Source organism: Numenius arquata, chromosome 1, assembly GCF_964106895.1.
Source record: "Numenius arquata chromosome 1, bNumArq3.hap1.1, whole genome shotgun sequence".
Taxonomy (NCBI): domain Eukaryota; kingdom Metazoa; phylum Chordata; class Aves; order Charadriiformes; family Scolopacidae; genus Numenius; species Numenius arquata.
In genome coordinates this window covers 22,970,980-22,993,236 of record NC_133576.1, presented here as the reverse complement: position 1 = coordinate 22,993,236, position 22,257 = coordinate 22,970,980, and positions in this window count along the sequence as shown.

Genomic DNA, 22,257 nt, shown 5'->3' with positions numbered 1-22,257 from the left:
GTAGAGACCACTCGGTAATATCCCTTAAAGAGGTGAAGCAGCACTCCTAGATTTCTTCTCAAGTACTAGGAGACACAGATACAGCCATATAAGCCCAAAGCTATCTGAAATGTGTTTGTTTACAGAGCAGATATCATCAATGCTACATCATTTTCTGCATCCATCACTAAGGAGAGCACAGTTCTTCACACCATTTTCAAACCTTTTAAAAAACCCTTTTCATCCCAACATTTACAGCTAACAGACACAGCAGATCCAGCAAAGACACCACCTTCCCCCATCTCTCCAAGTTTCGGTGTCAAATCAGTCACTGTGGTCTGGGTATGTTGAAAATTTGAATTTCAGAATGGACCACAGCCTTCTGCACTCTGCCTGCCCCCACTGGCACATGGTCCATAATCAAAATCAGCTCTTGATGGACCTGTTATCATATCTAGTTTACTTCTCATCCAGTTTTGATTTTTCCTAATCCCCTTGACCTAAAGACATAAAATAACACTGATCACTATGGACAAAGGCAGTGCAACAGCTCATACTTCTCTCATGTTCTCCCTCGAAGGCAGCCCACCCTTGACCTGTAAGCATTATTTTCACAGGATGCAGAAAATCAGGCTGTAGCTTTGTCTATGCAACCATTCTGGCCAGGCTCCTCTGTTATTACTGCCAGTAGAATATTAATTCCAGAGTTTTAATGAGAGGGTTTTGTGATTTTGTGACTTTTCTGCAGCTGAGGTAAATTGGAGCTGTGAGTACATAATAGCTTAAAAATCCCAACACTTAGATCAAGCAACATCAATGAGGTTGGATGGTCAGAATATGAACCCTAAGCAAGTAGCCACTTCTCAGGATAATGAAACTAGGGGTTTTACCGCAGAGCAGACAGTAGGTTTATACGTATGTAAGAAAAACAGGTCCAGAGTTGCGAATTTTCAACCATTTAACTATTCAGCAAAGAACCTGAGTTCTTCTGCAGTTCGGGGTTTTGGGGGATTTTTTCTGTTGGTTTTTTTTTTTTTTTTTTTTTTTTTTCTAAAAGGAGCTGTTGCCTGGACCATTCAATTTGCATTAGTAAATGAATTATGCACACTAGCTGAGAATCACACTGTGAAGCTATGCTTTGAATAGAATACAGGGCATGTTGGACTCGGAAAAATTTAGACTACACAAAATCTCCATCGTTTCTTTTAGTAAATTTGCTGCAAAAGGACTTTTTTCCTAATGCTACCAGCTGAGACTTTCTGAGTCTGCATCCTTAAAGCTGTTTTTATTATTGTATAATAAGAATAAAAAAACCTCATAAACCTTGATTGAATACAGAACTAGGCAGTTCAGGGATTTTCCTGTCACTTAAGAACACACCTTTTTAAACAGTTGTTAAAGCATCCAGCCACGTATGGTGCCAGGATAGGAACCTGCAGAGCCAGTATCTTACACACAGCCAGCTCCCAGCAGCAGTGGTGATAAGAAGAAAAGGAAATCACCAAGGTGGTTCTCACAGTAAGTTTTAACTCGCTGCTCACCTCTAAGTGGTGCAAGTATGTCATCACAGTTGTATATACATGCCTGCCAAATTAGAGCTGGATAAACTAACTTCTATAGGGAGCTGTGCCATTCAGTGAATGTACCAGGATTAAAGATGAAGACAGTGATGATAATTATGGAAATAAACAAAGCCAAATAAAACACATAATTAAATTTGAAATTGACCCAAATGGAAAGACCTCTGTTAGCTGTTCTAAGATCTGGAAGCATCCCTTTAATGGAACTAAACAAGTTCAAAAAGCATATTTATATTTACTCTCTCTCACACACAAAAACCCCCAACAAACCAAGCTGTGTTTACCTTTACTAACAACTTTTCGATTTTGACAGTCCCGTTTTCTTTATTTGACTTTGATATTTACTAAGAGCACCCAACTGGCAACTGCAGAAAGGCAAGTTTTCTGATTCCCAAGCAAATGGACTGCGCCGTGTTGGCAATGGCTGTCTTTTCCACACTGACCTGGAAGGGAGAACTCTTGGGGGAAGAGGGTTGAATGTAATGTCACACGAGTGCTGTATTTTTGCAGCTGAACTGCACATCATTCTCTGCACACTGTGTTTTTGCAGCTGGAATACCTAATTTGTCTTATTAGCCACACCATATAGAATCTCATGCAGAATGCTGTTGTGGATGTAACAGAGCAATAGAAATGTATATAAGCTACTATAGTACATTTTACCTTCATTTTTTTTGTTGTTGCAGGGAAAAATTGCCTCATTCAACCTGATGCAGGGCAGAGAATTATCTGTTAGAGATACGTCTTTGCCGTAGTGACACGAACAGCCTAACCATACTACTGAGCTTGTTACTTTTCTGGGTAACTTGGGTACCGGTAGCTGTACTAGCTATGCAAAGATTCAGCACATGCACTGACTTGGCTTAATGGGGGGCAAAATCTTAATGAGGGGCTCTAGACACATGGTTCCACACTCAGCTAAACAACAATAGGGAACAGGATGGCCAGCAGAGAAGAAGAATCAGCCTCAGTGCTCGGACCCTAAAGCTTCAGCTTTAACCACGTGGTCGTAGGAGGAACCCGCTGCAGGCAATGCACGGCAGTGACTGCAAATTTTGCCGACTGGAAGGCTGTGGGTTTGGAATTTTCTCTTTCCCCTTACCCTCATTTTAAAACGAAACGGTTTATAATGGGTGAGATATACTGTTCTGAAAGGCCAGGAAATGTCTATGACCAGTTCAGGGTTTTACTGTGGCTTAGAAGTGTCCCATGCATCATGAGATTGTACTGAGCCTCAAGGGCACCAGCCTAAGAAAGGGGAGCACAGTGCCAGTGGTTTTGGGGAAATCTCTCTAAGCTCAGGTTTATATCTGTAGTTGATCTTCACAAAACCAACACAGAACGAGCTTTTTGCCTCTCTGATGCTCCAACTGCACAAGCAACCAAATGTTAATAATGATTTTGCTATTTCTAAAGGGATATCCGTTGATCTGAGCACTGCACAAACATGTTATAGACTGCAATTTAAATGTCACATTGTATAAAACCATCTGCTTACCTTCCAAAACTCAGCACTCCTTGCCCACCCCAAATCTCTGGGCACATTCTCCCAGCACCTAATGAATGAAACCCAACAACAAACAAAACATGAAGATAGCTATATCTACTTATCATTGCCTAAAAAAAAATCACTTTAAAAGCAGAGCTCAAGGATCTTTGTGAAAGAACATGATTTTGTGACAGATGTCTTTTCTGTAGTAAAACCAGCATCTCTTGCTGTGGTGTGGTCATCCCACTGAGGGGATTAGTGGCACCACTGTGGGATGGAGGGTGTGTAACTGAGTTCCTTTTGCATTGCAGGGACCCTCATTTGTCACTCAAATTTCGGAGAAAGATACAGATTATAGAAGTACCTCTGCTTAAGCTATGATGCCATAAGGAAAAAGAGCTGGTGAAGATACATGGATAGCTGAAAATAAAGAATATCCTTTCCTGGCCATTTACTACTCTGAAGCATTATCAGAGATCATTGAAGAGCACCCAAAACAGTTTCACACCTGAATCTAGCTGCCCAGTCACTGCCAGAGATCTTTATATTCAGGATTACAACCTGTTCCTCAAAATGCACCTTGGGAGAAAAAAACCCAAGCCAACAAAACAAAAAAACAAACCAAGCCCCACTCAGTTAAAATGTCTACATTACTATCTGCTTCTCTTCACTTACATCAGCTACTTTTCCCTCAGATTCTCATCTTGTTTAGGTCACTATGGAAACTGCATAGTTTTTAATTTGCAAAGAGAAGACTGTAGTACTAAATGCTAATTGAATATCGATAGCCTGGGAGCTTCCCAAATGTCTTTTTAAAGACTCATAGAAACATTCACTAGGCATGGGAAGAGACTGAAACTTGTGGAAATGGGGGAAAATAAATCACCTTCCTTACTCCCCTGGTTTCTATTGGAGAAGATGAAATATATTTAACTTTACAAATAACTAGTTTGACAAACATAATCAGGTTTGAGTTTGGTTTTTTTTTTCCTACCCATTTCCATTTTGTCCCATTTAGAAAACAGAAGAGCCTCACAGACACATATGAAAAAAACTCCCCCAGCCCGGAAACGATAGCCCTTTTTTTTTTTTTCTTTGCTCCAATCTGACAGTGAATCTCTCCAAGGGCTTCTAGTTTCAGCCTCATGTACTTTTTTCACCTAGATGTTCTGCTGTGCCTCTGTCTGATGTGAGTTCAGAAGCTGCATCTAATTTTAGAAGCAAGAAGAAGAAACTGTCTGAAAAAAAAGATTAGTTAAAGGGCAAACCAGACTCCTTTAGCCTCCGAAAAAGGGATGACAGCTCTTACACTATCACATGGAAGATTGAGGGATGCAACGCACAGCCAAATCAGGAGATGTAACAGCAGGTTTTCACTTTCTATACTACAACTATTAATCTCTTTAATAGAGGCAAAGCTCTTTCAGAGCTGACATCGGTATGAATTTTGCAGGACTCTCTGCTGTTCCTGGCTTAGCACTCCTAGTTAATAGGTCTTCGGCTAAGTGGCAGGCTGAGACCCTGTGGTTATTAGCACAGCAGCTCTCGCTTGAGGAGGTGATGCCAAGTCATTAGGTACTGTGATATTACAGGCTCAGCGTCTCCACTGCGCTGGCCTGATGTCCAGGAGCCGAAATCTGAGAGCGCTAGCATCAGCAAGTCTGGCTCGTTAGTCTGATGCCAAAGCCATCGCATCGTTATTGGCTCAGCACTTCTGCTTGCTGAGATAAGGTCCACACACACGTCTCACTGAGGTCCCTAGCTCAGCACACTCATCCTGCTGAGTTAAGGTAAAGTGCTTGCAGTTTCTTGCTGAACACGTGTAGTTTACTGTTTTGATGCCAAGAGGCTAACAAACCTCGACAGCTCAGCTGGTCCTTCCTGAAACCTGACAAGTTCATGGACATGACTGGCACATGCCTTCTTTACCATCTGAGGGCAAGACTTACTGACCACAGATATGCTTTCAAGCAAGTAACCCTTATTGCTTCTAAGAGATTTAGCTCTTACAGTGGTCTACGTAGGAAAACAAATCCTGGGTATGAACTGCAACCTGTACTGTGCTCTCCGCAAGGTGATTGTATCACCTGACAGCGGCATTACCTGAAAGCTATAAGCCTCTCCTCAAACAGATTCTCAAACTGCTGTTTTATACCACTTGAGACTGAGCAGACAGACCTCTACGTGCCTGAGGCAAGTCCGATACCATACCTGAATGGCCCAATCGCCATCAAGTCTAGGCACACAGAGCCCTTGGTACTCCTTGCCTGGGGTCGCTTGCAAGTGCCATTCCAAGCCATTCTCCAGGGCAGCTAGCCTTGCCAGCCGATGTTTTTTCTGTGATGTATGCCTTTACACCTGCTGTAATATTTAAGATGCAACTTGTATGTTCAAAGCAAAACATAACATTTGCTGTGTTTACATGCTAGCTTTCAGAAAAAGAAAGAAATGCCATTTCTCTCTTGAACATTTTAACAAATCAACAATTCCAAGCACTTTTACTGTGACAGCAGGGAAAACAAAAACCTGGAGCACCTTTCTCCTTACTTGCTTGCTTCTAATACTTGATGCAATGACTAATTATCCATATTCATATATTCAGTCTAAACCAAGAAAAGGGCTTCCTGCTTACAGGCAGTGGATGGAGAACATTAGGACATGTCCTGCACAGCTGGAGCCTGCCAGGGGCTGACCACTAAAGACACCCACTCCTGCTGACCACCACTTGCATGATGTCTCTGTTCACCTTAGTGAAGAACTGTTACCACCCCCAGCTAAAGAGACAGTTTTAAATCTATTGAGAATGGCTGGATGGAAAACTGCTTAGCACATCCTAAGTCCAGGATGGACTATTACGGTTGTCTACTCTAACTCTGTGAATACAACGTCAGGCCCTGATGACCACACCAGAAAGTCTTGTTTCAAGATGATAATTTCTTATTAGACTATAGAAAATCTGTTAGGAAGTTATCAAGTCTTGATTTAAATATGTCAAGTGAAAGTGAATAAACTAAGCATCTAGGGAGGTTCTTCTGGTAGTTACTTATATTCAACATTAAAAATACATACCAAATTTCAAGTTTGAACTTGCATTTCCTAAGCTTCCAGAAGGTACATCTTGAAATACCTCTGCTAAATTAGACAGCTTGTTAGGATCAGAGAGATCCTCTACCAGGATCTGCCATCTGCTATGGAAGAGGCAGGTCAGGTATTTTGTGAGTGCTCTCCAAACTCAGGAAATCACGTCTGAAGAAGTTGGCTGTGCATGAGCAAGCAATCACTAGGCTAAGGGGTTACTCGCAGGCAGGAAAGAAAGAAGGCATTGCAACAAACTGTAACATTTTGGGGTGAATTTCAAGAGATGAGGAGAGAGAAGGGACAAAAGGTGCTCTAGCAGTCTCTTTTTTTTTTTTGTCAGGGCAGAAAGAGATGCATTAGTTTCATTTCACCTACAAACCTTTCCTGGGTAACAACATGAGTCTTTTTGTTCTCACTGCTGGCTCACTCTTCACGGCACCTTTGCAAATATTCTAGATCAAGTATTCCTCACTGAATACCTTCATAGACTGAGCATGAACCTGGACCGACCCTGAAACTGTGAAAGGGAGACAGGTCCCCACCTCCTTTCCTGTTCAGCTGGAAGTGCAGCACATTTTGGAAGAGCAGGGGAAGAGAGGGAGGAGGTTTGAAAATGGAAAGTAAAATATAGTAATGGAAAATATTTAATGAATTCCAGATGATTCACCAACCGCTCAGCTACAAATGCAGAGGGGAACTGACAGACAGAGAAGGAAATGCAAATTAGATAAGCAATAAAGCGGCAGAGCTGCACGGCCACAAATTCTCTTCAGATTTCTCAGAAGTCAGCGTGTTTAGACTTGACTTTGAATTGACATAATGGGCACATTTTACTTGATGTCTTACTAGCAACCGAGCCAAATCACAGTGCACTTTAGCACTCCAGTGTTCTAATAAGCATTTGCTTCAAAGCGGCAGTTCAGATCTCCCTGTGAGTTTTGTCAAGTACACATCATATCAAAGGATAAGCATTTGCCAAAGCCTTTCTTCAGCCACAAAGCAAGGGGAAGGTTTGTTTAAAGAATGTCAAGTTGCACCTGCTGGCTCACACTGGGAGGATGAAAGGAACGACTGGAATTTCTGTCACTGTTGAATTTTATTTTTCATTTCTTAAAGTATTTTCATCAATGTGAAAAGACTTGTTGTATTACAAAAGTAGAATGTTGCTGTAAGCCTATTCAGAGCCCTTCAAATGGGAAGATAATAGATTTGTGGCTAATAAAGTGGTACTTGTCTGTGAAGCAAAAGAGTGGAATTAGGTTGGCATGTTAACAAGATGTAGATGCCATGCATGCTAAAGCAGCCTAAAGGATTGCATGGCCTTTGCTATGTCTAAGCTCAGACTTTCAATACATTAGCCCATAAACTTACAGGAAATATGAAATTGTCCTTTTGCCCGTGTGGGCAGAGCAATAGGGGCCTGCAGCCCTTGTGGGGCAGTTAAGTCCCCGCTAGATGTGATGGGGGGGAGAGGAACTTCTTTTTCTACTCTTTAGCTTCACCCAGAGCAGTTTTTACCAGTGTAGAAGAGGAGGCAGCAGGGAACAGCTGCAGACAGCATCCCCCTCTCAGGGCAGGCAGGGAAGCATGGCTCTGTGATGGAGCATGGCTGAGATGTCCCTTTGCACAAAGTAAATTCAAAGGCATGTAGCATAAGCCAATATACAACTTCAGATGCCCATATTCCCTGAGCTCGGTGTCCGTTTGAGGTCTACATTATGAGCACGCGCACAGAATAAAACAGTTGGTTCTCTAAAACAATACTTTGTAGGGAAAAAATAAAAGGATCTACATAAGGGTAGGTTAGTGTGAGCATGAGTGTGCTGCGTGGGCTCAGTCCTTCTGTGCCCGTTTCTATTTTGCTAGCCAGGGAGAACATCACCTCCGTTCCTAGTGTGGGGGTTTGGCAGTGCAAACTCTAAAACAAATGAGGTGCTGAGATCCTTTTGCAGCTGAGCCCAGCTCCACAGTGAAGAGTCACACTAAGTAGGATAGTCTACAGTGAGATGCAGATACTAGATCTGTTTAATAAACCTAAGATATTATCACAACAGCATGTGGAAGGTCAGGGAGTAGAAAACAGGGCTGCTTTTCCTGCAGTCCCACGCCACTTTCCCCTTCACTGTGCAGCAAGGGATTACAAAGAGTGGATAGTAACATTAGACAGCACAACTCCAATCAGCTAGTCTGAGAACGAGAGACCCAGAAAACCAATTAGAGAGGCTTCTCTGGTTCTTGTCATCTATGTTAGTGATTGTCTTCAAATTGTTTCCCAGGTTTTGTCCTTTTGCCGTTATGAATTCCATTTTCAAGTTATTGCCTATTTTCATCTGTGCACAACATTGGGAAAGAAAAAGTTGCTCCTGATTTGCAAGCAACTACTTAAAAGCTACTGGATTACTTCAGAGGTTACCTTGCTTTCACTTATTGGGAGATTGTTCATAGTAAGTGTCTCCTAAGTCTAGCTGGTTATAAGGAGATGAAAGAGAGTTACCAAATCAAATAGAATTTTTTCCTTTTCAGGTGTTAAAACAGAGTGCTATAAGCAGCCCTCAGAGACCAGCTGTGCCCTGGAGACAGTTTATCTTTTCTGAAACATCAGCAGAGGAGCTAGGTAACACAGAGCTACTGATGGCAATGCACACAGCATTTCTCTGTTAAGTTACTAGCCCTAATTAGGACTTGGCTCAAGCCAAGCCCTTGGATCAGGTACAGCAAAACTCTGCTGTGCATTGAATCCAGACGCAATGTTTAGACATGATCCAATTCCCAGTTCAGCCTAGCATTGTGCTCAGTTGGAAGTGGATGGGACTCATCTCTAATTCAAGCCAGCCTGATCGGAGGCTATCCAAAGTTGCCATCTGCTGCCTGATCTGTGGCCTGATGAATAGAGTTTGCTGTTCTGTCTTTCTCTTCCAGAAGGAGAGTGAAGTACCAGCAATTTCTGAAGCTGGTAAAAAGCAAAAACTGACAAATAAACAGTTATACCTACATCTAGTTTATCCAGCATTGTTTTTTACTGTTTTAGAATTACAAACTGGCTAAAACATACCTTTCACACCTCCACATCTCGGTCTCTTGAACCCATTCCCAACATGTTTACATTTCTAACCATACATGGAAAATATTACAGCATTCACTCAGGAATTACTCGTTTCATTCATCCACATCCCCTTCAGCTTTTTAAAAATAAACATTATTGCAAATGCCTAGACTGAGGACTACTGTCGTGTATTTGCCTAGCTAACAGTATTATAGGCTGTCACACTGCACACCACTCTTGCCATCTCTCATAGCCTTAAACTCAGCACAGTGTCCTGCACCATAGGAAGCATCTGCAAGGCATCATCTTCCTTGGACAAAGAGACTCCTTCCTACAGAACAAAAAAAGCCCCTCTTTTCTCTCCACCCCCCAAACCCGTATTAACTTGCTGCTTGCTACGCACTACACTGTGCAGCCTAATTTACACTTTACATATTAGTTCACTAGACTTTACCCTATAGGTCTGCCAGGGGAAAGAGCCTTGCTCTGAACAGTGAGCTTCTACCCCTTTTCCAGTCTTGGGCATGGAGATCCAGAAACCCATGTCCATCATCATAACCCTGGCAATCTGCACCCAGAGGAACCACACTAATGGGGACAAGATGGGGGGCTTCTAAAAAGGTACTGTTTAAAATGAGTAATACTTGTAGCAGAAAGTAAGGTTAATAGAGGTGGAGTGGGGAAGGAAGTAATTTGAAAACAGCAAAATACAGCAGAAATGAGTGACTCTTCTTGCCATGTTTTTCCTGGTTGTACTAAAAAGCAAGAAGTGGGGAAATGAACTCTCCCGCAGCAGATGTGTTTCGGTTTTGTTTGCTGTTTGTTTTGGGTTTGTTTTTGTTTTGATTCTTTTGTGGGTTTGGGTTTGTTTTTTTTTCTTGTTTCTTTTTTAAGGGCAACCATCTATTTTTTCTGTTTCTGATGAACTCAGGTGTTTTTAGTAAGTCCCTTTGATGTCAACTGACATTCATTAAACTTTTCTGTTTGTAACCTAAATTCCTCCAGTTATAAGGCTTATGTGACTCAGTGTCCGAGTGTTTAGTGTTCCCAGGTTGCTTTTAGCATCCACCAGTTTCATCAAGCTGTGCCAAGGATACAAGAAAACTAAAGGCAATACCAAAGCTCTGTATTATAGTAATGAGTTTCATTATATCATAGAATCACAGAATGGTTTAGGTTGGAAGGGACCTTAACGATCATTGAGTTCCAGCCCCCCTGCCGTGGGCAGGGACACCTCCCACTAGACCAGGTTGCTCAAAGCACCATCCAGCTATATAGATAGCATATAGATTGCCATATCATACAGACTACCATATAGATAGCAAGATAGAAGAGAAATTTTATTAGCATCCTTGTTAAGAGAAAGGATGCAATGTCAGCCCACAGCTTAACACATATGATACAACAGGGGAACCTTAACATGACTCAGTCATGGGATAAGCTTTGAAGCTCACAATGTGTTTCGTGACCAGTTCCATCAGCCAGTGGGTCCCAGACAAATCTGAAAATATTTTAATCAACCTTAATCTGCATTGAGGGGGTGGGATGAGACCAAAAAGTTAATGAGAAAATATAAGCCAGTTCTGGTTTGCTCAAGTCTGTGTTATCTTCAATCTTGTCATCATGGTAACTGAATGTATGACTCCATGCTTCCCACCCCCTATCTTTTTTTTTTTTTTTTTTTCCCTTTCTTCCCTCTAGTAACTTCAGTTGAAGCAATCGTCTCTCCCATCCCAACTCCACCTTCTAAATTACATGTACTATTTTTGAGGGTTTTTCTAAAGAGGGCTATTTCCAGCATTCTAGCTTGCAGCGTCGCAGAACAGTGCATCACAAGTCCTGACACAGTTTAAAAGTCAGCAAACTTCACCATGGGATTTGAAGTCCATGAGCCAGCTTCTTTAATAAAGAAAATTTGCATGGAACCGCATCCTGTGACAAGTTGACATTCCTAAGACATTCCCAGCTTGTCTGAATTACTCCAACTTTAATTCCTTTTAAAACTACTGTATCTTTATTCTTCTTATACAGTCCGGGGTTTGAGACCTTCACGGCGCAAGTGGTTTGCTGATAAATTAGGGAAGTAGATAAAATATCATGATGTTCTAGCATTTTCTTTTAACCGTTTCCAAGCAGTTATAAAAAAATTATTCTCATGATACCTTTTTAATCCTATTTGGTTTTCCTTACAAGTCTCTCAAAAAACCTCCAACATTTAACTCAGTCACACACTCATTCAACAACCTTTTTCTAAATTACTGAAGTAATTCTACTTCAGTTGCAACTCTTCCAAGAACCTTATTTTCATCTACTTTACACTGGGCTCCTAGATAGCCATTTGCACATTTTTGATACTCCCTTGGGGCAAAGAAACCAGTAATTCAACATTTCTGGGTGTCTGGCAAATAGACCATGTCAAAGAACAAAATACCTCAGCCGAGACACAATTTAAGAAGTGTGGGGGGGGAGGTAGTAAGGAAGTAAGTAAGGAAGGAAGGTAAGTAAGGAAGGAAGCCCCCCAAAAAAGGGTTGCCATATTTACATACATTTCATGACCTATTCTGGAATGGGCCTGCATACACAAGGATGCCTGATTGTGCATATAAATCAGATATCTATACACCTACTCAATCAGCAAGACTTCAAAATGCCCAATTGGTAGATACAGAAAGGGTACTTGCTCATATAAGTTAAAAGCATGCAAGGTAAAAATGAAAATTAAAGGGCCTGTCCCAGAAAACGTGGTTTGTATTGATTATCCTATACAATTTCATTAGAAAAAGACAAAATGGAAAATGTTTTGCTCTGAGCACATCACTTCTGATAGGAATCATTTGTGTTCCTTTCGTCTGTGATAATGGACCCATTCTGGGATTAAAACTGAAAAGTCAAGGGATGCACATTTTTTTCTTTTTAAACATTTTAATTAGAAGAGTTGCCAAGCTCACATTGCAATAAAAAAGTAATTTGTGGCAAAACAGAGGAGGCATTGCTAAATTAATTTTTTATGATGTAAAACCCTAAGGACACTATGGAGGACCAGTCAAGGGACACCAAACAGTTTGTTCGTAACCTTTGTACAGATTTTAACACAAAATTGTGTACCTCAGAGTTACTGAGAAGCTGATGATTTTGTGAAGTTGTCATTGCATCGAATAAAGAACTTTTCTCTGATTCAGCTGCACCCATAATCTGATTTCAGTTATTTCCAACGTGTGTGAAGAGTTCCCCTCAGAGACTTGTTTGTTTTGTTGGCTTTCCAACAAGAAAATAACAGAAACTCAAACTTTTTAACTGAAAGGTGCAATTTTATTCTGTTTTCAATTACAAGAGATCTTCCAGGGAGTTACTCTCAGAGAAGATTATTAGTAACTTTTAAAGTCCAAGTGAAAGTAGTGTGGTAAAGTGACAACTTGGAAATCTGATAGGACAAGCGGTGGTTATAATCTCCAAATATTTTCAGTGTTTGTAGGAATTTTTATGAAAGCAGAACTAAAAAAAAAACCACCCAACCCCATACTAAGTATTACCATATGTATGAGAAAACATGATAGATGCATTGTGTTTATGATTTCTGAAGTTCATATTTCTCTAATTTATTTTTGGTGACTTAATGGGGGACAAGTACTTACTGATTATCCTATTTGAGATTTACTGAAGATGACTCTGCTGCAGCATAGTTTCTGCTAGCAACAAGCTCCATAATCATCAAAATCTATACTAGACTAAATTACAGAAATTAATGTTAATCCTGTCTTTGCAGAGGATTTCTTGCCTAGTTCTTCAACATCTATACCGCAAAAGCAGGCATTTTTACTTCATATAGAAATGGATATTTTCTACACCCTTCTTAAGAATTTAAAAAGTTTTACTGCCAGTTTGGCCTTTAAAGGGAGCTATAACTTTTACACTGATGGCATATTTGCTGTGAGCAACTTATGGACTAGCAAGATCCTTCTGTGTTACTTAAAGGGATTTCAGCATTTTCAAAATGCTACCAAACAGCTCTATCAGCCTTTCTGTTTCCTGGAACTCGATGAGCATGGACAGATCAGGAGATGCGTGGAAACTTACTTGGTGAGTTTTGATATAGAAAGCTAATATTTGCCAGGTTGGGAAAAGAAGGGAAAAAAAAAAAAAAGAATGGTGAAAATTATATCACTTTTACTGTTCAGGCAGAAATTTTGGCCTAGAATTAATACTTTCAACCTGTAGTAACTATTTAGTGTTTGATCAAAACACATGCTTGGTGTACTGTCTTAATGTAAATAAGAATTACAAACACACACAGACGTGGAAAAAACCACAAGTGCCCCTAACCTACTACGACATCATTAAAACTAAAAGCAAAGCATCTGAATTACAGTTGCCCTTTGCAATGTTGACTTAGCTCCACTGATAATATTTGCCTTATGATACAGTCTGTAATAACATGCTCAATTTTCTCTCCTAATACGATACTGCCCATATTCATTACACAGGACAGAGGTATCATTGAGGATTAACTATTTGACATTTTCCTGTTTTCTTGCTATTTGGAACATGGCCTTGTGTTGCTTTCATTCCATACAGTTTAAATTCCCTTTTCAGTCTATTTATATATATTTTTTTTTAAATCTTTGTACTTCATTGAAACGCAATAATTGATAGAGATTTAAAGACCATCACAGCTAGCCCACTATTGATGCAAACATTTATTTATTTTAGCAGCAATATGTCTCTGGTTTGGTCTCATTACTTCTGCTAGGTGATATTGCAGAATTTCTCTGCTCTTCTCATTTTTAAACAAAATACAATTTTGGACAGTTTGTGCTATTCCTTTTTGCACATTGATCTTTCACACTAAAGAAGTTTTTTCCCTCCTGGATTAAGAGCAAATAAAGTTACAGACAGAGAGCTTCACCTCTAATCTGCACTGCAATCCACCTTCCAACAATGCCTGTCGTTATCTCGTCTGTTTATGATTAATTTATATTACAATTTATCTTACGAATCTCCTATTAAACATGCCTTTTCCAATTTTTTAGTAGTTCTTTCATGACTGAAATTTATGAATGTCAAGCTGATGCACTATGCTAGACAAAATATATATAATATCTGTGTGATTTTTTCGGAGAGATTAATCTGGTTTGATCTACACCTTAAAGCCTATGCTATAATGAAAGATGTATTCTATATATTTCAATGTGTTCAATTGTTCCTTCAATACCTTTTTTTAATCCCTTGATACTACAGATGCATGTAGATACACGGATCATTTTTTTCTCCCCATTTTAAATATAGGTATTATATTTGCTATTTTCCAGATATACTTGGCTGTCTGTCAGTCACAATATAGTCTTTGCTACTGGGCTTACATCTTCCTTTTCTAATTGTTTCACACACCTGGGACATAGGTTGTTCAGTTTACCTGCAGTGATTACCTCCTTTAGTTTTGGGGAGTGAGGGAAAACAAGACAAATTTTTATTTAATTTTTTTTTTAAATACCGTATCCAAAGCTACACCTGTGCTATCACTGCAGCATGAAAGTAGCTCCATTTATTTCTTAATTTATAAAGCTGAAAAGCCTTGCCATACCTTTTTTATTATACAAATTCTAGCTGAGTTACACTTGGGCAACTCTTAACTTTATCTTTACATTTTGCAATATTACCAACAAAGATTCTGGAGATAAGGATCTCCTCATATCCTCACAACCTCATGTGGATCACAACACTGGGCTAATTACAGACAGTCCAAAGTTATTTTCTACATCCAACTCTTTTAATGACCTCATTATTGTATAACAAATTAGCATGAAGTTTACATGCAGAAGAACTTTCTCTAGACATCAATGAAATAGAGATTATCCCCAATTTTAAAACTCAAGTTACTATTTATCCCTAAAAGTACTTCACATCCTGTGCGTAAGACAAGAGAAACAGTGCTTTTACAGTTTAATTCGATCTACAGACAAGGAACAGAGTGTCAGTAGCTGAGCAAATTTTCTTTGAGAGGAAGAGTTATGAAAGTTACAGATAGGTTCCTCAAAGGACTATCACACATCTTTACACATAGGTGATAGCAGAGACTTAGTCTACAACAAGCATCTAAGAAATACATGAGAATTACAAAAGACCAATATGAATTGCGTACAACACATACTCTTCCCTCAAAGTACAAAGAAAAAAAAAGATTTGTATAATCTTTGTGTACAACTCGGGGTGTAATTTAAATAAGCATTTTGTTGTAACGAGCTTCATGTAAACCTACAGTGAGACATAATTTTCCCTTCAGTGAGGTTTCAGCTCAAATGAGGTGGAAGACAAAGAGGTGGAGGTCAGTCAAGTTGTAAAGGCCACAGTCAGTTGGGCAGCATCAGGGTGGCAAAACCCACCACTTTGGTGCCCTGCTCTACACATATCCACAAAATACACAAGACGCTGCTGGTATTACAGCAAGCAGAACACATGTGAAGTACATGTGCTTCTTCACTGGAAAATTTAGAGATTCTGCTGCCAGGAAATTTAAGGGTTTTATATGTTGTCAATAGCATTGCTCAAAAACATTTGTAAAAGCATTTGACATACAGTACCTACTTTATGCATTTCTCCCTTCCTCAGTGAAGTTTATTTACTTGAGGGAAAGTTAAGTCAATTAAAGGAAACCATTTTCTTTAGCAGCGGAACTGATGGCGTCCCTAATACATTCCAGAAGCAAACACCGCTGCTTAAACCATCTGCAAGAAAGCCCTGTTCCTGCAGCCCGTTAGTTGCAATTTTATAGCTGGTATTTCTATTACTCCATAGCTGTCATGGTCAGGCATGGTCCTGTAGAGGGAGGCAGCTCCTCAGGTATCTAGAAGCAGTCTCCAGAAGGGTTTGGAACAGGACTCCATTCTTAAATTTAATTTTTCACTCAGATTTTATCTGGTGCTGAATAGGATGTCGGTTGTGATTTTTAAATTCTAAATCTCATATTATTTGATATACTGCTGTAACTTAACTGTCTCCCTTTCCAGGATATAGACACTTGCAGAACAACCTTTTATAAAAGGACTATAGTTTCACTCTGGAGGGGTTGTTTTCCTACCTTAAAAATCTGTGTATCATTCGGATTTGGTGACTAATGTCATAAAATAAATGTGTGGAGTATTAACTAGCTCAATAGATGATAACTTGATGGGACAAGAGGAATACTGTTTTCCATGTCCAGGAGGGAATATTACTTCCTCTACTCTGAGACTGGTATAAGAAAGCAAGTATATCTCTACATATATGTGTGGGGAAGCGGGGTAGATTTACTGTCAGAGAACGGTATAATGCCAGAGTACATGGAAAATAATACTATTCACATGCTAAAGTGTAACTTGGGCCAATAGTCATTGGCTGTGTTAAAATAAACAAGAACTCATACATGAAAAAGTATGAGAAACTCCAGTGGACTGATAGTCATCTGGCCCAATACCTAGCAAATGAGTTTGGCTCCATCTATATGATCCTTGCTATGTTCAGAAGTCCCTGTATGGGACAACAGGAGGGATCTAGAATTGCTTTCAGGACTAACATACACAATTTCCATCTGTGTTTCAGTTCAAAACGACCATTTTATGCAAGGAAGTAAATAGATCACTAAGCATATGATAAACATTTGCAGAATTAACTACTGTTTGTACTACTCTATCACATCACTATTTTAAACCATATTCAATGGACAGTTAAAAAGAGTTAGTGATTGCTGTGATTTCAGACTTCTAACTCAAATTCACTTAGAGATGACAAAAACAAGTGTTTGCATGTGTGAACTTCAGACAACTGCGCATCTCAAGACAGAGCAAGAACTCAAGTCACTGCTACCACATCTTTTTCATATACCAGTGTTTCCGACAGCTGGGTTAAGCGTAATTGAAGATAATAATAATAAATAAATAAAAACAATAGAAAAAAACCCCATACCCAAACCAAACCTAAACAAGCCTTAAGACATCCCAATAAACATTGTATTACGAAGAAAATAAGAATGACTGATCAGAGTTCACCTTCAAAACGAAAACCGAGGAACTGGTTACTACAAACCGAGTACAAAAAGATTCTCTTCAGTTCATTTCATTTACCCTTCTGTTAATGTCCCAAGGTAATTTTTCCCAATACGGTCTGGGAAGCAAAAACCCAATGATGAGTTCAATGCTGACTCTTAAGAGCGAAAGAAACTACTTAGTTTCACGTGCACACATATACATATTTTCATATGTACATATTTTATGTCATTCTTTTTCTCTACCACCTTTGCTTTTCCTGACATTTAATTAACAGCATGTCTCTGATGTCAAAACAAACATAAAATATAGCTGCTTGTAGGGAATGCAAACCCTAATTAAGATGAAATTTTGGACATAAGACAAGCTTTGCATTTTCATTGGGAAAATACTCCAGTTTATAAAATGTTCCCAGATGTGCTTTTGACTCTCTAAGTCTCTCTGTCTTGAAAAACTACAGCTTAAATTAAAAACTGCAATATTCATCTTCTGTGAAGGAAGTTTCCTTCTTGGAATTTTAGACAATATTTACCACTGGACTGATTCCACTGAGTTTGGTGAAGCTCAGGGTGAGGCGCAGCACACCATCTTGAAAGCATTAAACTTGTGGAAAATAAATTCAGACAGAATTAATTCTTCTTTTAATTTACACTAAGAAGCAATGATCTTAATTTTGGTCATCTTGAATCTGCCCCAGGAAACTTCAGAGATAAGAAATTTGGAACAATAAAAAAGTCAACATTTATTTATGGTCAGATTCAAAAGCCCGATATTGAATCTACTTCCTCCCTCCCAGTACAGTAGGACTATTTGTCAAATAGCACGAGTACATCAGAAGCTAGTCTGTGCCATTTTACCATTAAAAAAAGTAATAAAAAGATCTGGGCAAATGTTGCTAGTTACATGTACATTACTGGTTGCAAGCACTAGGTAAAAAGCAAACCTGACCCCTCTAACCCCAGTGAAACCATGAAAATGGACTTCAAAACATTTCTCAAGACTCCAGAAGAAATCCCTTCTTTTTCAGAAATATGACAAAAGCTTTTATTTAGTTTCCTTGTATTTGTTGTCATAATGCTGTAGCAAATCTGAAGGTCTACAGGGTTCTGTGCAAAGATCGCTTATACGTTATTAAAAAGCACCTGTGTGAGTACTCCTGGTGAAATGCCTTCTAATGGAAAACACTTGTGGTAAGCATACTATGCATCCCAAAGGAGGAATAATTAAAACCAGTTACTTACCAAAAGTAAATGGAAAATTTTAAGGCAGAGCATCCTGAAGACAGTGAGCAGCCTTTGTTTTCCTTTATTCACATGAGCATGAAGCAGCGATCTTGTGCCTCCTTTAATATGCCAAGACCACCATCCTAGCCCTAAGAAAGTCCCGAGTCCAGAGAAGGTACAAAAAGACCATCACACTAACTGCTCCTGCTTCCTCTATACGAACTAAGTGAAATTCAAAATTTTGCTAAGACAAAGGTAGTAATACGTTTGTATTTCTGTTTAAATTTTTGTGCTGAAATGTCAAGTAGCAAATATACTGAGACTTTTTAATGCATTCTCCCCTTCACTTGTCCTTCAGATGAAAAGTCAAAAACTCCATGGGGACAAGATAGTGCCATCAGCAAACACAGTCTGAGCTCTCCATGTATGCTTCAGGACACCCAGTCAATCCAGCAATGCAATTGTCTGAGGATCCCCAAGGGAGCCTAATAATTTGACTTGTGCCCTATACTCTTTTTGTGAAAATAACTCATGCAAAGCTCTGTTTTTCATCTAACCTAACAGGAAATTTTCCAAGTCTTCAAAGAGATCTTGGTTCTGATGGGAACTCTTGTTGAGAACAAGGGTTTAAGAACAAGGCACGTGATAGTAAGCTGTGTGTCCTAGCCAGGCTTTATATGTGCTTGCTCTTTTACCTAGTATTTTATAATTGGAAATGGAAATCTGTTTTTCCTCGTTGCTGTACACCATGGTATGGCAACTGCATAACATTAAGAACAGCTGAACTAAAGGGACCTTTTGGTCCCAGCTCATACATATAGACTTCATCTAAGCTGGAAAACCAGAGATAAATACACTTGTCATATTATCCTGAGCTGTTGCTGCTTCTCTTGGTCAGAGTAAAGCATACATTTGCTTCAGCTTGGTCTTTTGCAAATTGTTCACCTTGCCTTTCATGCAAATTCTGGAAGAGTGATTCCCAATATGCTGATAATTTCATAATTTCATGGGATTTTTAAGTGTCGTAAATCACATACTATCTCTGAACAATGATAAAGAACTTAGAGAAATTAAAATACAAATCTACTGGGCATTTTCAATATCGAACATTTGGCTTTGTGTAATTGATGACTTGGGGAATTCTAGAAATTAATGAAGGAAATATCATTTGCAGTTAGAAAAGATTTAATGTTCATGATCCAAGATTGCCTAAGGATATAGTTTTGTGTCAGATTCATAGGCACTAGATCTGAGTGCTGTTGTCACAGAGACAGTGACCTAAAATAGGATAATTCTGATGAGATCAGGCCACACAGACAGAATTTGATCATCTTGAACTGAATAAACTAGTTTTAAACCCAGCTTCTTTCATAAGGCTTTGAGCATACACAGATGGGTTTTATGATTCTCAGGCTTTTAAATTCAGAAAATGTTATAAACAGCCTCAACTCTTAGCTTCATTGTATTTAAAAAAAGAAAAGTTTTTATTTCAGATTCTGGTTTTGATCCATCAACTAAATGATGTTAATCAAACTTAGTAGAATACTTCTTTTTTCAAGATCAGCTTTTCAGCCCGCTCTGTCCCTTTCAAAAACATACTGGAAGAGTGCAGGGGAAAAATATTTACTGATCCAAATTGACCCTTGACAGCAATATTTTATGTCATCTATTCAGAACAGAAATACTAGGTCTGCGCTGAATAACTGACTGTTCAAAACTGTTCTGAATTGAACTGGGAAAATAAACCAGTAGGGAATTTTCTAACAATTGCTCTTATACAAATTCAAAGATTAATGTCAGGCTTCAAATTATTTTTTGACTCAGTCCTCTTTGAATTAATACCAAAGGCACTTGAGAACATCTCCTACAGCCACTTCTATAGTCTTCACATAATTGAACTTCTCAAAGGAACAGTGAAAACTCTGCCCACAAACTAGAAATGATTATAAGAGTTGATTTAGAGAGACCTACCTTCTCCCTCTCTCTGTCCCTAAAAGCACTAGAGGTAATTTTTGCAATAGAAAGACAGTCCTTACTAGGGGGCCAACAACAGCCCAACCAAATTTAAGTTGTTTAAAGAGTTATTTTTTCAGTCAGGTTCCTAAGTGCCTGAACCCCCAATGCAGGGTGCCTAACTCCTCAAATCATCTGCCTGATGGCTGTTTTTTGCTGAGAGTGCTGAAAAGGCACAAAGAACAAATATGCCTTGAGGTATAGAGCTGGTCACTTTGCCTTATTCCAGGGCAAGATAACATCACATGCTGAAATATGGTAGCCACCATTTCCATCAAAAACAACTCAGTACCTGAACTATAAAATACACACTCCAGAGAAAGAGACAGGTAATCCAGAGCTTCTCAGAAGGATTTATTAGCAAAAATTTAGTGTGTCACTAGTGTGCCTGTTTTTTTGAGCTATGGCTTATGGGCCAAATGAAGGCAATTATTACAAATATTCCTTATCTTGTTGTTTTTGTTTTGTTTTGTTTTTAAATATATTTTCTATTTTAGGTGTCTCAAACTGTAAGTAATTTCTATGACAGCCAGACCATCTGTCTTTTTAGCCATGAAATTGCAAGATGACATCTTGTAATATTGCAGGACAATTTCAGTTAGATGTTGATCTGAGATTTAAATTAATTGTACAGCCAGTTATTATACACTCAACCATTGGTTTACTGAAATTTGCCTCTGATAAGTGTGCTCTCTATTTCTTAGGACCATCAGTATCTTGCTCCTGATTTTAGTTGTGTCCTGTCCTGCCACAATCCTGAGTTCAGAAAAATAATTAAATCTGTATGGATTATCAAGGAACTTGATGTATAGAGATCCACTTTTTGGGCTTCAAAGGATGAGGGCAGTGACATGAAAAATTTTAGTCAAACTACTTGTTTAATTAGCTTATTGTTTGGAAGAGAGGGAGGAAATACTGATGACATCACTCATTTAGCTACTTCCTCCCCCATCAATTCTGGGCAAAAAGAAAGACCTACATCTTCAAGAACAGAACAGATGCCTAGAACGACATGTTTAATTACTCCTAGGACCCAGAGATTAAATTTTAAAAAGTTATATTCATTATTGAACCTTAGTGGTTGAAGTTCATTCTTTTACAAATTCTGATCTTTCAACTATAACTTCAAAACAAAAGCATCCTATTTCTAATTACAGAGAAAGGATTTAAACCAAGTCTCAATCAAATTGACAAAATGGTCAATGAGACAAAATTTGTGGGAAAACATATCATCTTTTACTGTATCAGTTAATTTGCCAAAAAACATTGAGGCTGGCACGTCATTCTTCAGACCTTCTAATTTTATCAGTAGGTCTGGTAAAAAGCATAACCTTCAGTTGAAATTTTGTGAATCTTATATCACTCCCAGATATAACAACTCAGCTAACACAACATGGGAAATAATTTCCAGAGAAATTACTGACTAGTGATTGTAAATACTCTCTGTAAGGGTCAGTCAACACATGTAACCTGAATCAATTTACAGACTCCCATGATCCATATTGCAAATGAAAAGCTATAAGTTTTCAGATACAATTTATCTACTATGAAATAGATTTAGAGGAAAAAAAGTCATTTTTTTTAATGGTCAAAATAAGAGATTAATGTATCATATAAATATCTATCATTTGGCTCATGGTAGAGACAAAATTTCCCAGGTGGAATACATGATTGCATTGTCTGGCTCTGTCTCTAGAAGAAGGACCACGCACATTTTCCTTTGGAAGAAAAACCAGAAGTTATTTTCCAACATAAAATTCACAGTCATCAGTAATGTTTCTTAGGATTTGTCTGTGGCCTTATTTGCCCCAAGATCACATACAGATTTGACCTTTGG